Here is a 14,512-nt window from a genome sequence, read left to right on the forward strand (position 1 = left end):
TATATAGTTCTTCTTAACTGCACAAATGTACCATAAAATCTTTAAGTATGTATTAATAAGCTTAGTGTATCTTCACACAATTCACCTTTTATTTCTGCTTAAGCTGATATAAATACAGTATGGTCTGTTGTCTGTAAAGATGTATAACTGTTCCTCACTAGAAAATACATATAGGTTTTTCCTAGCAACATAAGTTCAAATCATAGTCCTCACATATCAGTAATATTCACAATCTGTAGGATGTAAATGTCAAATTATCAGTACATCTGATGATGCAGATTACTCAATCAAAACAAAATGTATCTTATACTACAAATTAAATCACATAAAAATATCTTACATAACAAATATAAGCAAACATTGGTACAAAAAAATGTATGTATTGTTGGAAGTTTGTGTGTCAGAAAGGTATCTTGGAATGTGGCATCAGTGTTTTTTGCAAGTCACACGCATAGTACACGAAGATTGTATACCCCCCTGAGGGATTGCAATTATTGCACATAAGGTTTAAACTGAGTGACATCTCTTAAACCAAATAGTTTTTGATTTGGTTTGGACAAGTTGGTAGGCGTTTGGATGTGATTTTTCAGAAACTTTAAATGTACCAATGTAAATATCGAAAAATTTCTTGATCTCTTTATTGATTGCCTTGGATTTATCATAACTTTTGGTTAAGACAAGATCACCTACATTGTACTGTGTAAACTTTCCTTTTGAATCATGTTTAAGCTTTCTCTTGGCACAGTGTGTTTCAATATATTTCTTTCTCTCGTCCGGTGTTAACTCATTACAGACAGAGAAATTGATCAATTCATACAAGATGTTTGGTGGGTGTTTGTTAAAATGTACTTCATAAGTCATAAGCGAGTTGTATGTTGTAAGGTGTTCAAAACACCTTCAAAATCACATATGTAACTTGACCAATTTGTATGATCTTTAGAGCAGTAAGTTCTACATAGCCTGCCTATTTCACACATATAGCACTCAGTTGAGTTACAAGATGGAGAATAAACAGAAATAAGGACGTGGTTAACGTCTTCATCTTTTATGAAATCTTTCCAAATGTTAGATGTAAATTAGCTCCCATTGTCTGAAAGAATGGCTTTTGGTTTTCCAATTTGTGTGAAGTAATCATTACAGAAACAGTATAAAATTTTTCTGCTTGTTGCCTTCTTTAGTGGATACAATTTTACTAGTTTAGTGAATAAGTCAACAACTACAAACAAATATGTATAACCCTCTTCAGCTCTCGGCAATTCACCAAACAAATCAATTCCTATCAGTTCCAATTTGCCTTTTGGCACAATACTCTCTAAATAACCTTGGTATTTCTAATTTTTTACTTTTACTCTTTGACACCAATCACATTTTTGTATAACCTGTCTTACCCTTCTAAACATATTATTAAAATAGACATTTTCCTTAAGTTTGTCAGTGCATTTCATGATTCCACAGTATCCATAGCTCTCATGTGCGTACTTAATTATAACATAAATACATTGTATAGGCAAACAAACCTTCCAGATGTTAGAGTCAGTTTTATGTCTCCTGAATAAAATACCTTTAAAGTTTTGATAATACATGCCAACCTTTTCATAACCCTTTTTACCAATAAGGCTGTTCACAAGTTTCAAATCATCATCCTGGTTCTGGTATCTCCTAAGCTGACTACAAATGTTAGTAATTTCTTTTTACACCCTTAATCCCTCTCATGTACATTATTTTAAACACTTTGTTATCCAATAGTTCTTCTTCCTGACCACCCCCCACAGGTAATCTAGACAAAGCATCAGCAATTACATTCTGATCCCCTTTTATATACGGAATGCTATAATCAAATTGTTGTAAAAATATGGCCCACCTGGTTAATCTACTATTGAAACGTTTAGAGTCTTGAATATAACATAGAGCTTTGTGATCCATGAAAACTATGACTTTATGGCCTGCTAGATAGTTCCTGTATTTAGTGAAACCCCATACAACGGCAAGTAGTTCCTTCTTAGTCACTGTGTAATTACGTTCATGTTTCTGCAGACCTCGGCTGGCAAAACTGATTGAAAGATGTTCTATTTTTCCATTAATTTTCTTCTGTTGAAACAAATGTACACCCAATCCGTAATCTGAACTATCTGTCATTAGGCAAAATGGTAGTGAAACGTCAGGTCTGTGGAGTAATTGGCTGTTATTTAGTTGTTGTTTGATCTCATTAAATGCTGCTCAACACTGATCTGTCCATTCCCATATGGTGTTCTTTTTTAATAGCTCTCTCAAACATGGTGCATTTAAAGCTTGGGTGCTGACATACTTATGATAAAAATTACATAGACAATAAAATGACCTCAGCTGTTTCTTGTTCTTTGGACATGGAAACTGGACAATTACAGAAATTTTATCACTGTCAGGTATCATGCCTTCTCTGTTCATTATAAGGCCTAAAAACTTCAAGTCTGATACTCCAAATTTTCATTTACTTAATTTAAGGGTCATACCCCCTTGCCTGAAATTATTGGCTAATTTGCACAAAGTAGCAAGGTGTTCCTGCCAAGTTTTGCTGGTTATTGATATATCATCCATATCAGTAATTAGTTTAGATAGTAGTTCACTTCCAGTCACATGATCCAAAACTTGAATACTCAGCTACAGATACATTCAGCCCAAAGGAACAACAAAATACGGAAAACATTTACTATTATATAAAAAGGCTGTGTACTGCCTTGAATCCTGTGCTAATGTGATTTGATGAAAACCTGATGTCAGATCCAGGCTAGAAAAATATTTTGTATCATTGAATTTGTACAAGAGTTCCTCCATGGATTCAGGATGATCTGTTTCTCTTTCTGTAAACTTATTCAGGTGATGTGAATCCAATACCAGCCTAACACCACCATACTTTTTTTAAATACAGACCATCGGGTTGTTATATGGACTGTGACTTCTCTCTACTATTCTCCATTTTTGCATTTTCTGGAGTTCCCTCTCCACTTCTTTCCCTTTACAGATGGGTACCCCATGAGGTTTAATGGAAAAGGGTTCATGTGGCTTTAATTTCAAATGGCATTCATAATCTTTGACCTACCAGGTTGATCACTAAAAATCTTACAGTTTTCCCAGAGAAAATTTTATAATTTTTGCTTTTCAGACTCAGTCAAGTCATTTGCTTTTTTTACCTTTTCTGATATGGTTAGGGAGTAACTATCATCAACTAAATTCTGGTTATTGTGATCCCTAGTTTCCTCTTCCTCCATGTAATGGCTACACTTTGGATAAATTATTTCCCTAATATGGTTACTACTGTTTGTACTTGAATGTAACTGGATCACTACTTTTCCTTGAATACTGGTCTTTGGTTCAGTGAACAGTAATTCTGAATTTTGCCAATCAAAACTCACCTTTGCTTTAACTATCCAGTCCATCGCTAAAATCATTTGCTCATTGAGGTCTGGAATAACTAAACAACCATGTTCAAAATTAATGTCACCAACAGAAAATGTAATTAAAGCTTGTTTATTTATTAACTTACTAAACTTGCCAGTGGCACCTTTAATCTGTACAAATGTGATTGGAAATTAGATGTAACTTTCAGTGTCTTTTATCCTGTTCCTCAACTTGGTTGAAATACTACTAATGGGACTTCCAGTGTCAATCAAACAAAGTCCTGAGCAATTGTTAATGCTTATTTCTACGTAAGGGCTACCTAAGGTAATATTCGTGTCACTATTTACATTCTCTGCCAGCAAGTCACTTTCTAATTCAGTTGTATCAATGTTGTTACATACTTCTTCACTACAGGTTTCAATGTGAGAATCAACATAAGATTGTCATTATGACTGGAATTAAATACACATCAGACAGATACCTTACTTTCACTAGACTTAAAATTATCTTTCATGGATGGATCTGATTTGATGACTTCAATTTCCTTATTATTTTCTAAACAAACTTCATTTTCACTTATAATAGAATCCAAAATCTTCTCACCTATTAACTTAGCTTGTTCCTTCTTATTAGTAAATTTACTTAAGATTTCTTTTATACAAATTGGTACCAATACATAGTTTGCACTCTTAATATCTTCACATGAACCAACTTTGCATTCAGAGTTACTTTCAGCTGCAACACCATTATCAATAACTTCAACATAAATAAGGTCATCTAATTCCTCTTGTGTACATATATCATCAAATACATCATCCTTCACAGCACTATCTTTACCAAAATCACCATCAAAATAATCTGTGGGTGATACCTCTGCCTGCACATCTGCCTTAACTACTAAGTGTTCAACATCTGAAGTTACAATACTGATATCGCTACCTGTTTCATTATCAGAGTCAGGTGTAATTTTCTCATTTTGGCTACCAATTTCTACTAATATAGATACCTCATTATCCTTACCTTCATCAGAAAACAAGATAAGTGATACCATACATATCATAAGTTCTGGCTACATCAGGTGTTAATCTGTCATCAATTAATGCTAAGTCGTGTTCATTAAGTTCAAACTGTGGTCCTGCTTCAGTATGTGCATTATTCAATTCACTCAACATGTGATCCCAAAAGTTTTGCTTATAACTAGTATCACCTAAGTAGTAGACCCTATTTACATTACGTTTATGATTGCTTTTATGTTTCTGTCTCTTTAACCTCCTATTTGCCTGGTTTGTGCCATAATTATTCACCTCAAATTGACAGGCTACCAACAACATTGTTACCTATTTCCATGGTTGGAATTGCTGTTGGGAGGCTGGTTATTGTTTCTCTGCTATTGATGGTTTTCGTGTCTGTAGTAACTACTGTTTTGGTTAGCACGCCAGTTATTATTTCTGTGTCCATTATGTTGTTGTGAACCCCCATTCCTATTGTGAGTGTTTCTGAGGTTTTGATTGTACTGTCTGTTGTCATCTGCCATGCATGGTCAATTTTGTCTACATAACATAAAAATTCGTCAACACTGTCATCTGGTCCATATACAAGTCCCCACAGAAAACGGTGCGGTAGATACCGCTTCAGTGCATCAATCTGTATCAGTTCGTCCAAAGGTTTGCTCAAATGTGACAATGTCCCTAATTGTTTTTCACAAAATTCTCACATGCTAATTGCAAGACCTGTGTGATATTTGCTACCATTAAGAAATTCGGATTTTATTCTTGCCTGTTTGTTTTCTGACCAAAACTTTGCAAAGAACTGGCATTCAAAATCGGCAAGAGACGTAGTATTTGTATCAATGTTTTGGTTTGCCCATGTAAGGGCTTCACCATCCAAGAAACGTTTCACAAATTTAACTTTAGCAGACTCTGGCATGTTAGGTTGGAAACTGTCTTTGCACTGATGCACAAAGTCAACAGGATGCAATTTCGCATCACCTGGGTAACATTTCAAACTAACATTGTTACAACTATGCACAAACATACGATTTGAATCAAAATTGGACATTATATTATTTTGCAGTTTTGAAACTTCAGAGCTGACTGTTTGCAGTTCTATTGTTACACTTTCTACTTTCTTGTCAATACGAGCATCTTATCAGAAACAACTTCAGAATTTAATTTCAATCTTCCCCCTACCAATTCTTTTCCTGAAACAATGAGTTTCTGCAACATTTTTAACTCGTCTTTTCGGTTCACTAATTCATTTAAAACGACTACTTCCGTGTTTTCGACACTTTAACTAATTCAAGGCTTTTGTTTGTTTCTTTAAATTTGGAGATTGTAAAAGCCTCCAAACAGTCAACTTTGGTTTCTACCCTTTCTATGTCACATGCAACAATTTGTACTTTGTTATTTGTTGCATTGATTTTGTCTCTCAATGATTTCAAATTTTGGTCTAGCTTTTCTGTGACCTCTTTAATGATGCTCCCTAATTGGTTATTTTGAGTTACCAATTGTTCTAGTTTATTATTCAACAATTGAGATATCTGTCACCATCTATTTGCTTGTCTGTTCTGTTCCGTTGATGTTATTGCAGGGATAATGGCTAGTTATCACCTTATCTGAGTTATTCGTGACAGCTTCTTTGACAGACAATTGCAGGATTAACAGACTTAGCAGCATACATGGAATTATAATCATACAATATCCTTACGACACATCTGTACCTAAGTGGAAGAAGGTGGCAGAAGCCTTTCTACATCAGCAGACACTGAAGTATTTAGGCACAGCAAAGCTCAAGCAACCACAGACCAAAAGTGTATTAATACCTAGCCATTTATACCAATATCACTTTGTATCACAGCTTTACTACCAGAGGGCTTTGAAGCTTTGAATGTCATCCAGAATGCTGTTCATGGAGCACATTTTGGCTCTGCAGCAGAGCAGTTTGTCCTGAAATCACAGAAGCTGCAATCACCGCCACTTCAGAACAGCATTAGCCTTGGGAAGCACTTTTTTTTTCATCTAATGACTTATACAGTATATCAGACTGGCAGTTGCTGATTCTGTATATTTATCCTTTCTGAAAGCACACTGTGATGGTATAAAAAATTTGTTTTTGTCCAGATAAACAACTAGTCTGTTACACATAAGCAGTTCAAGGAACCTCATATCAGTGAAACTGGGCTGTAGTTGTTGGGGTCATACTCACCCTCCCTTTATTGTACACTGGCACAACCCAGGTTACCTTCAGTTTTTCTGGAAAAATTCCATCTTTGAAAGATTTATTTGCTATGTCCAGCAGTGGTATGATTATAGATTTACTATAATGTAATTTGATATTTCATTACCAACAGCTGATTTCTTGAGCTTTGGTTTCAATATAGTTTTCCTCAGTTCATCTTTTGCAACTGGTTCCAACGAACATGATGGTGTAATTTTTTTTAATACCCTTCTTTTTTGGGCTGTTTCTTCCCAGTTTTACGGCACCTATCAGCTCAGTATAATCATCAGTGAATATGTTTGCTATTTCTCTACAATAAGTAACATTGTAGTTTCTTTTACCTGATCTCTAATACTTTGTTTGATCCATCCTTTTGAAGTGTTTCAGGTTGGCTTGGTCTGTGTGGTAGTCATACTTCACATCATGCACCAAACACTTAAAAAGTTGACACCTTAACACTCCTTTTATGTACAATGAGTGTTACTTGCTGAATATTTGGTCACCGTTAAGTATTATTAATCTGGGTCAAGCTAGTCTGTGCCCTGAGTCCATGTGCCTTCTTCCTGTATCTTGACTCAGACTTTTCCTCCCTGTGGGCTGCAGATAAAGCTTCTTAAAATTAACTTCTCATTCTCATTCACCCCAACATATAAATAAGAAGTGAGATTCAATTCACCTTCTTATAAAATCTTAAAAATTACAACTCAGTTCATGATAAATGAGGACAGCTACCAACTTGTATACTGCATCTCTGTACTACACACGATATGTCTAATATTCAACTTGATAATTAACAATTACAATATATTTATTATCTTTAACATTTTGCATACTTAGATTTCACGAAGCTCTTTCTTCCACACCACTTGCCCCATGGAACTCCTATCTCAACCTCAGCAGATAGGGTTGTCTGAGTGCTACCCACTTTCATACAGTCACTGGAGCGTTAACTCTGGTATCAGCATCTACACCATGTGTAGTGTGTTCACCACTTATCGACTACTCTGTCACAAGTTCAAAATGCATCAAATGGCTCTGAGCACTATGGGACTTAACTTCTGAGGTCATCAGTCCTCAAATATCTCTGATCACTATGGGACTTAACTTCTGAGGTCATCAGTCCCCTAGAACTTAGAACTACTTAAACCTAATTAACCTAAGGACATCACACACATCCATGCCCGATGCAAGATTCAAACCTACGACTGTAGCGGTCAGGCGGTTCCAGACGGTAGTACCTAGAACCGCTCGGCCACTCCAGCTGGCTCTGTCACAAGTATCTTTTCTTTCATATAAGTATTTAAGGATTTGATACCTCTCATTCAAGGAATGGAATGTATCACTACATATCCCTCCACTATGAGAAAGGTGTGACCATACATACAACTTTAATTACTGCACAAGTGTTACACAAACAGACACAATAGCTTTAGTATCACTTTTAGTTTTTCTGTAAGTTTAATGTGACAGTAAGCATTTCTTTGTGTTTGATTTTATCATCAAAATCTCTTTCTTGGAGAAGATAAATATTATCTATAATTCTAGGACCAAACATCAAAGTACTCTGAGGTTACATTGTGTCCTCAGCGACAGGTAACTTAGTTAACTTTAATAATTTCATTTAATCAGTTGGAGGAAATGCTCCCTTGTCGAGGGTATCTGCCCTTGTGCAAATAATAATATGTGTAAACATTTCTCAACACTGCCCTTCTGGTATTTAAGTACTCTTTCCTCTAACTTCGAACCCTCTCTAACACGATGTACTACTTTTCCCATAAAGTGGCTGTGGTCCTTCCTTCCTTGGGTCCACCCAAACCTGGTATAAGTTCCCTTCTCTGTGGCAACTTACCCTCAAACTCCAACAAGGTGGTTGGGCTCCTCCCTTCCTTGGGTGCACACGAACCTGGTAAAAGTTATCTTCTCTGGTGTAACTTAGTCATAAACTCCCGCAAAGTGCATCACTTACCTACTTTACTATTGTTGTGAGTACTCCAGTACTGCTCCCTTCTGTTTTTCTTTTTCTAATCCCTACATCCACTACCAGACTGTTGATTTGCTCTGGACAGTTATTCTGCCCGACTGTTCTTCCTATCGCCACTCTCCACCAAAACCCTTTTCCTCCTAAGTGTTAGCTTGTCCCTCTCATCTTTGGATTATTCTGACAACTGGCCCCTTTATTCCTCCCCTCAAAAAAAGTGACAGGAGTGACCTCCCCCCCACCCTCCAAAAAAAAAAAACTATTTTTCTACAATGATTCTCACAATGAGTGAGAAGTAGGAGAGTGAGAAGATGAAATCAGAATGTTGGACCCCATGAAGAAAAATAGACTGCTAAGACAGAATCCCTTCTCAACCTCCTACCCCAGGGCGCCCTCCCTTCCAGGTTCTTTATCGAGATGCTGGAGGACGCAGAGTGGTCGATGTGCCCTATAGACTGGTAATGTCCTGACTGCACTTGAACAGACGAACAGTGAGTCCAACACCCTGCTATGGAATACCTGCAGAGAGTAAACAATAGCACTGTGTTAATTATGTGTGTTGACTTGTAAAGTCTGCAAATCCCACACATCCCCTATAAAATGAGCACAAACACATCCCCAATACAATCATTAAATAAAAAAATTAAAAAGAATTGCCTTATTCACATTGTTCAGAGTAAAAAACAGTGCTTGGTTGGTTTCCAGTTGGATATGCTATTGTTTTAATCACGTTACCATCTCTGTATTGTATACGCCTTTTACTTTTCCTGCAGTTGGCTCTAGTAGAAATAATGCTTTTGGATGGGGAACTCCCCCAGCTCTGTAGGGTCCAACATACTTAGTGTTGAAACCACGCTCGGAATGGCCACATGGTTGCTGTTAAGGCAGGACCCACAGAGTGGCCCGCAAACAACAACACGTACAGGAGAGGACGGGCACGAACAATGAAGAACCTTACAAACAACAACAAGATAGAAACAACAGAGTCACAAAGAAAACCTAACTAATCAACATGACCATTCGTACACGGAACAAAGAACGTAATTACACTGTCTGAGGTGAGGTGTCGACAGATGCACGCCAAGTTTAGACTGACTGGCTGAGCGAGAGGCAGGCGCATAAATACATGATCTGGGATGCCGCGATTGGCTGCTGGGACCACGTGTTCCACTGTGGTGCCCTCACATTAAACGTGGCCCAGGAGGCGTGCGCTGCCATGGCTTACACCATGATGGTGCAGAAACCTCTAGGGGTCTTTGACGTTCATGCCATCTGGTGCAGATTCAAATTCCACAGTGTGCGGTACCAGATCCCTCCCCATTGAAACTTGCGCATAGGGGTGGAAATGCCCCACATGGTGCCGAGGTGAGCGACAGTGGAGGAAAGAGCTGGGCTCATCAACCACCATTGGTGGGGAGAAAGGGATGCCTGAGGTATCCATGACGTCCAACCCAGAGTCCACGCTGCGAGAGGTAGCTACTGATCCACCCGGGATGGAGTGGGGGGGTGGGGCGGAGGTCTGTTGGCAGGCCTACAGGGAGACAACTGGGGCAGGGGTGGTGACTCGAGGACCATGTTCATACCTGGGGAAGGTAGAGGAGGAGGAGTCGACTCCAGCGCTGGCACGAGTCCGGGTGTGGTACTCCAACCCTTTCGACATCTACACCGATGTCACACCCCGCCCATGGACCACAAAAACCATGGCAGGCATCCAACCCGACTTGCGCCCATACTTGTAGACCCACACGGCCGCACCTGGGGAGTAACACTGAGAGGGCTGCAAGTGGGAGTGGGAGGGGTATGGCATCAGCAAATGAAGCAGGGTCCGTGACTGTTGCCCACGAAGGAGCTCTGCCGGACTATATCCGTCAAGTGGCGCAGTACGAGAGATGCTCAAAAACAGGGTGAAGCCCGACATTGTTGGAGACGTGTCGACCACCTTTGTCAACTGTTGTTTAAAAGTGTGGACAAGCCTCTCCACAGCGCTGTTGGATGAAGGGTGGAAAGGCAGGCTATGGATATGTTTGATACTGTTGGCCTGACAGAAGTCGTGGAAGAAGGACGCTGTGAATTGGGGGCCATTATCGGAGACCAATGTGTGTGGCAGGCCCTCAATGGAGAGAACCTGGGCTAGGGCTGTGAGTGTAGCCTCTGTGGTGGTGGATGCCATGCGGACGACATATCGGTGTTTGGCGTAGGCATAAACAGTAAGTAACCACATGGACCCCCAAAAGGAGCCAACAAAATTGAGATTGATGCAATGCCAGGCCAGCGAGGGACGTGCTAGGGTGCAAACGACTGAGGGGGCTTGCCTGGTGACACGCACACATAGTGCACCCACGGCCCAGGCAGTCAATATTACCATCGATGCCAGGCCAATACACATGCCGGCCAGCCAAAACATTCATATGGGACATACCCCAGTGCCCGTGGTGTAATAAACTAAGCACCTGAAGCTGCAAATCGAGAGGGATGACTACCCGATGGGCATCCGACTCCATGGCTAACACAAGGACATCATCGACCATGGAGAGCCTGTGGGACAGGTGGCGCCAGGGGCTGAAATCAGACTGCATCCGATGATTAACAGAGGAGGGCCACCCGTGGACCACATAGTGGAGAAGCTACCCCAAGATAGGGTCGCGGCGGGTAGCCGCAGCAATGTGGGCAGCTATAAGAGGCAGACTGTCCAGCGCATCCCGGCAGGCGGAATCAATGTGAAAGCACAGCACCTCCTGTTGCTCAAAGGCAGGGTTGGGGCCTGCTGGGAGAGGTGACAAACTGTCCACGTTAGCATGGTGGGCGGTTGGCTTATACTGTATGGTGTAAGCGTAATTTCGGAAAAATAACGCCCAGCACTGGAGATGTTGAGCCATCCACTCTGGAAGGTGAGAGTGGGGTCTGAATAGCGAAACCAAGGGTGTATGGTCCGTCAGGAGTGTGGACTTTGCCCCAAAGAGATAGATGTGAAATGTTTGGACGGCAAACACGATCGCCAGGGCCTCCTTTTCAATCTGGGAGGAGTTCCATTGTCTTAGAGGCATAAGCAATGAGCTGTTAGCCATCGGCATCTCGATGCGCGAGGACGGCCCCAATGCCATATGCTGATGCATCAGCCGGCACAACCAAGGGGCGATCCAGAGAGAAGGGAGTAAGGCAAGGGCCGGACTTCAGCTTTGCTTTTAAACGGAGATAAGTTTGGTCACAGGCAGGAGTCCAATCAAAAGGTACCCCTTTGCGACGCAAGTTATTGAGAGGTTGAACAATGGAGGCAGCCTGGGACAAGAACTTTAAGTAATAAGTAACCTTGCCCAAAAACACCTGGAGTTCAGACAAGCCCTTGGGATGTGGAAGGGCCTCAATGGCCGCGATATTGTGACCCAAACGACTAATGCCATCTTTGCTAAGCCAGTGGCCTAAGTATTCCACTTCCGGTTGAAAAAAACAACACTTGCCCAGCTGACAGCATAAACCGGCAGATTGCAGAGTGTAAAATAAGGCACTGAGGTTTTGCAAATGTTCCTGGTGGGAACGCCCGGTGACCGAGATGTCATCCAGATAATTCACACAGGCGGGGATAGGCTGCGTAAGCTGCTCCAGGAACTGTTGGAAAATGGCTGGCGCCGAAGAGACACCAAAGGGGAGGGTCTTGTACTTGTATAACCCGAAAGGGGTGTTGATAACCATGGTGTTCTGAGACTCGACCAAGCATAACTGGTGGTATGCCTCAGCCAGGTCAATCTTGGAAAAGTACTCACCCACGACAAGCTTGGCGAGGTCTTCCTGTTGGGAAATGAAGTAACTGTCGATGAGGGACTGAGCATTGACAGTAGCACCAAAGTCCCCACCCAGTGGGTTTCCATATGACCAACAGTGGTGTTTCCCAGGCACTGTATGTCACAGGCTCCAGAACGCCAGCGGCCTGAAGCTGATCAAGTTTGACCGTTGGGCCCTAAAAAAGCGAGGATGCACACCTGGCCGAAGTGTGATTTGCACCTGAATATTGGAAGCATATCTGAGATCCATAGCAAACAACGACGCAAAAGCAGAGCACAGATCGTCCAAGTCCTGAAAAGGAACAGCCATGGAAACAACCTGAACTTCATCGGAAATTGAAAAGCCAAGCAGTTGAAACACATGCAGGCCAAAAATATTCGAAGCTGACGGATGGTCGACGACAAATAGGGTAAGGAGCCCGGGAAGATGTTTCTACATTGCCTGGATGATGAACTGCCCTCGAAGGGAAATGGAACCACCTCCATAGGTGACTAACCATCAAGAGGGAGGTGACAACTCAGGAGAGCCCAGACAGGCATATGTCACTATATCAATCAGGGAGACGGTGGCCCCAGTGTCGACCTGAAAACTGACATCCTCAGCGAAAAGGCGGAGCATGAGGAAAAGTTCCGCGCGGACGGGTCATCTTTTGAGACGACTGAGTGCAGAGCATGGAGGGGCAGGACCGGAGCGAGTCGAGTGACTACGACTAGCCAATCGGATGTGGCCCTCCTTGCGACACAGCATGCACATTTTCCAGGGTGGGGACAATCTGCTCGAGAATGTGCGGTAAAGCACACAGGGCAAGAGGGAAGGAGGGAGGGCGACCAGCGACAAGGGGCGACCGGAGGCGCCGACACCATAGAGACGTCGGACGAACAGTCGCCCCGATGGTGCTAGCCGCTGTCGACCGGACCACGGCGACGGCGCGAAGGCGTCATTAAAAGGAGGGAACAGCGGACGTGGGAAAGCATCCAACCCCCGAGGACTCGGAATCTGTTGTGGCAGTGCGTCCCTGCCATGCCATAAGACGCTCGATGGCTGCTTGAGAAATTTCAAACGAGTGGGCAATGCGGAGAATCTCTTCCAAGGAGGGGTCATCAAGCTTCAATGCCGCAGTGAGGACCTCAGGATCAGGAGCGAGATGAACCACCACATCCCGGATCTGGCTGTCTACATACCAAGCCTTACACTTCTCACTGGTGCATGTAAAATCACATCGACGGCAGAGACCCTGCAAGTCCATGACCCAGGAACGATACGATTGACCAGGCTGTTTATGGTACTGGTGGAACTCCAGTCGAGAGGCAACTACATGGTAGCATTGGGAATAATAGTTCGTCAGCAAAAGGCATATCCCCTGGAAAGAGAGAGTGAAAGGATCAGACAACAGTGCCAACTTGTGGAGCAGAAAGAACGTGTCTGGGGAGGCCCAACACAAGCACAACGACCACTGCAAGGAGTCATCCGTGACTTGAAAAGCCGTGATGTGTTGTTTCAGTTGCTGTAAGTGCGTTTCCCAGTCTTCTTTAGCGTCATTAAAAGGAGGGAACAGCGGACGTGGGAAAGCATCCAACCCCCGAGGACTCGGAATCTGTTGTGGCAGTGCGTCCCTAGCATCATCTCTACCTATAAGCAATCACAGTGGCTGCTGTAAGATGTCTACCTGGAGCGGCGGGACCCATGGAGCAGCCTGCGAAAAGCAACACAAACGGGAGAGGACGGACACAAACAACAGAGGACCTTACAAACAACAACAAGATAAAAGCAACAGAATCAAACGAAACCCTAACTAATCAACCACGTCCACTCGTACATGGAACAAAGAATGTAAATGCGCTGTCTGAGGCGAGATGTCTGTAGATGCACGCCAAGGTTAGTCTTCGACGTCCATGCCGTCTGGCGCAGATTCCAAATCCGCGGAGCGCGGTACCAGACTTAGGAAAAAATTTACTGGTCTCTTTCTTAATAGTTGCACTTACATGATGATTATTGATTAACACCAGGTATCCAATATTAAGCTGTGGTATTTGCACTTGTTAATTGTACCGCTGGACTTGTATATTTGTGTTGTCTATTAGGTTTTTTGTTACTTGTCACTATATTTCTTTTATTGGCAATGTTTCGTGTTTGGGCCAAGTAAAGAATTTTAATGAAGGTTCTATA

This window comes from Schistocerca gregaria, chromosome 5 (genome assembly GCF_023897955.1).
Source record: "Schistocerca gregaria isolate iqSchGreg1 chromosome 5, iqSchGreg1.2, whole genome shotgun sequence".
Lineage (NCBI taxonomy): Eukaryota > Metazoa > Arthropoda > Insecta > Orthoptera > Acrididae > Schistocerca > Schistocerca gregaria.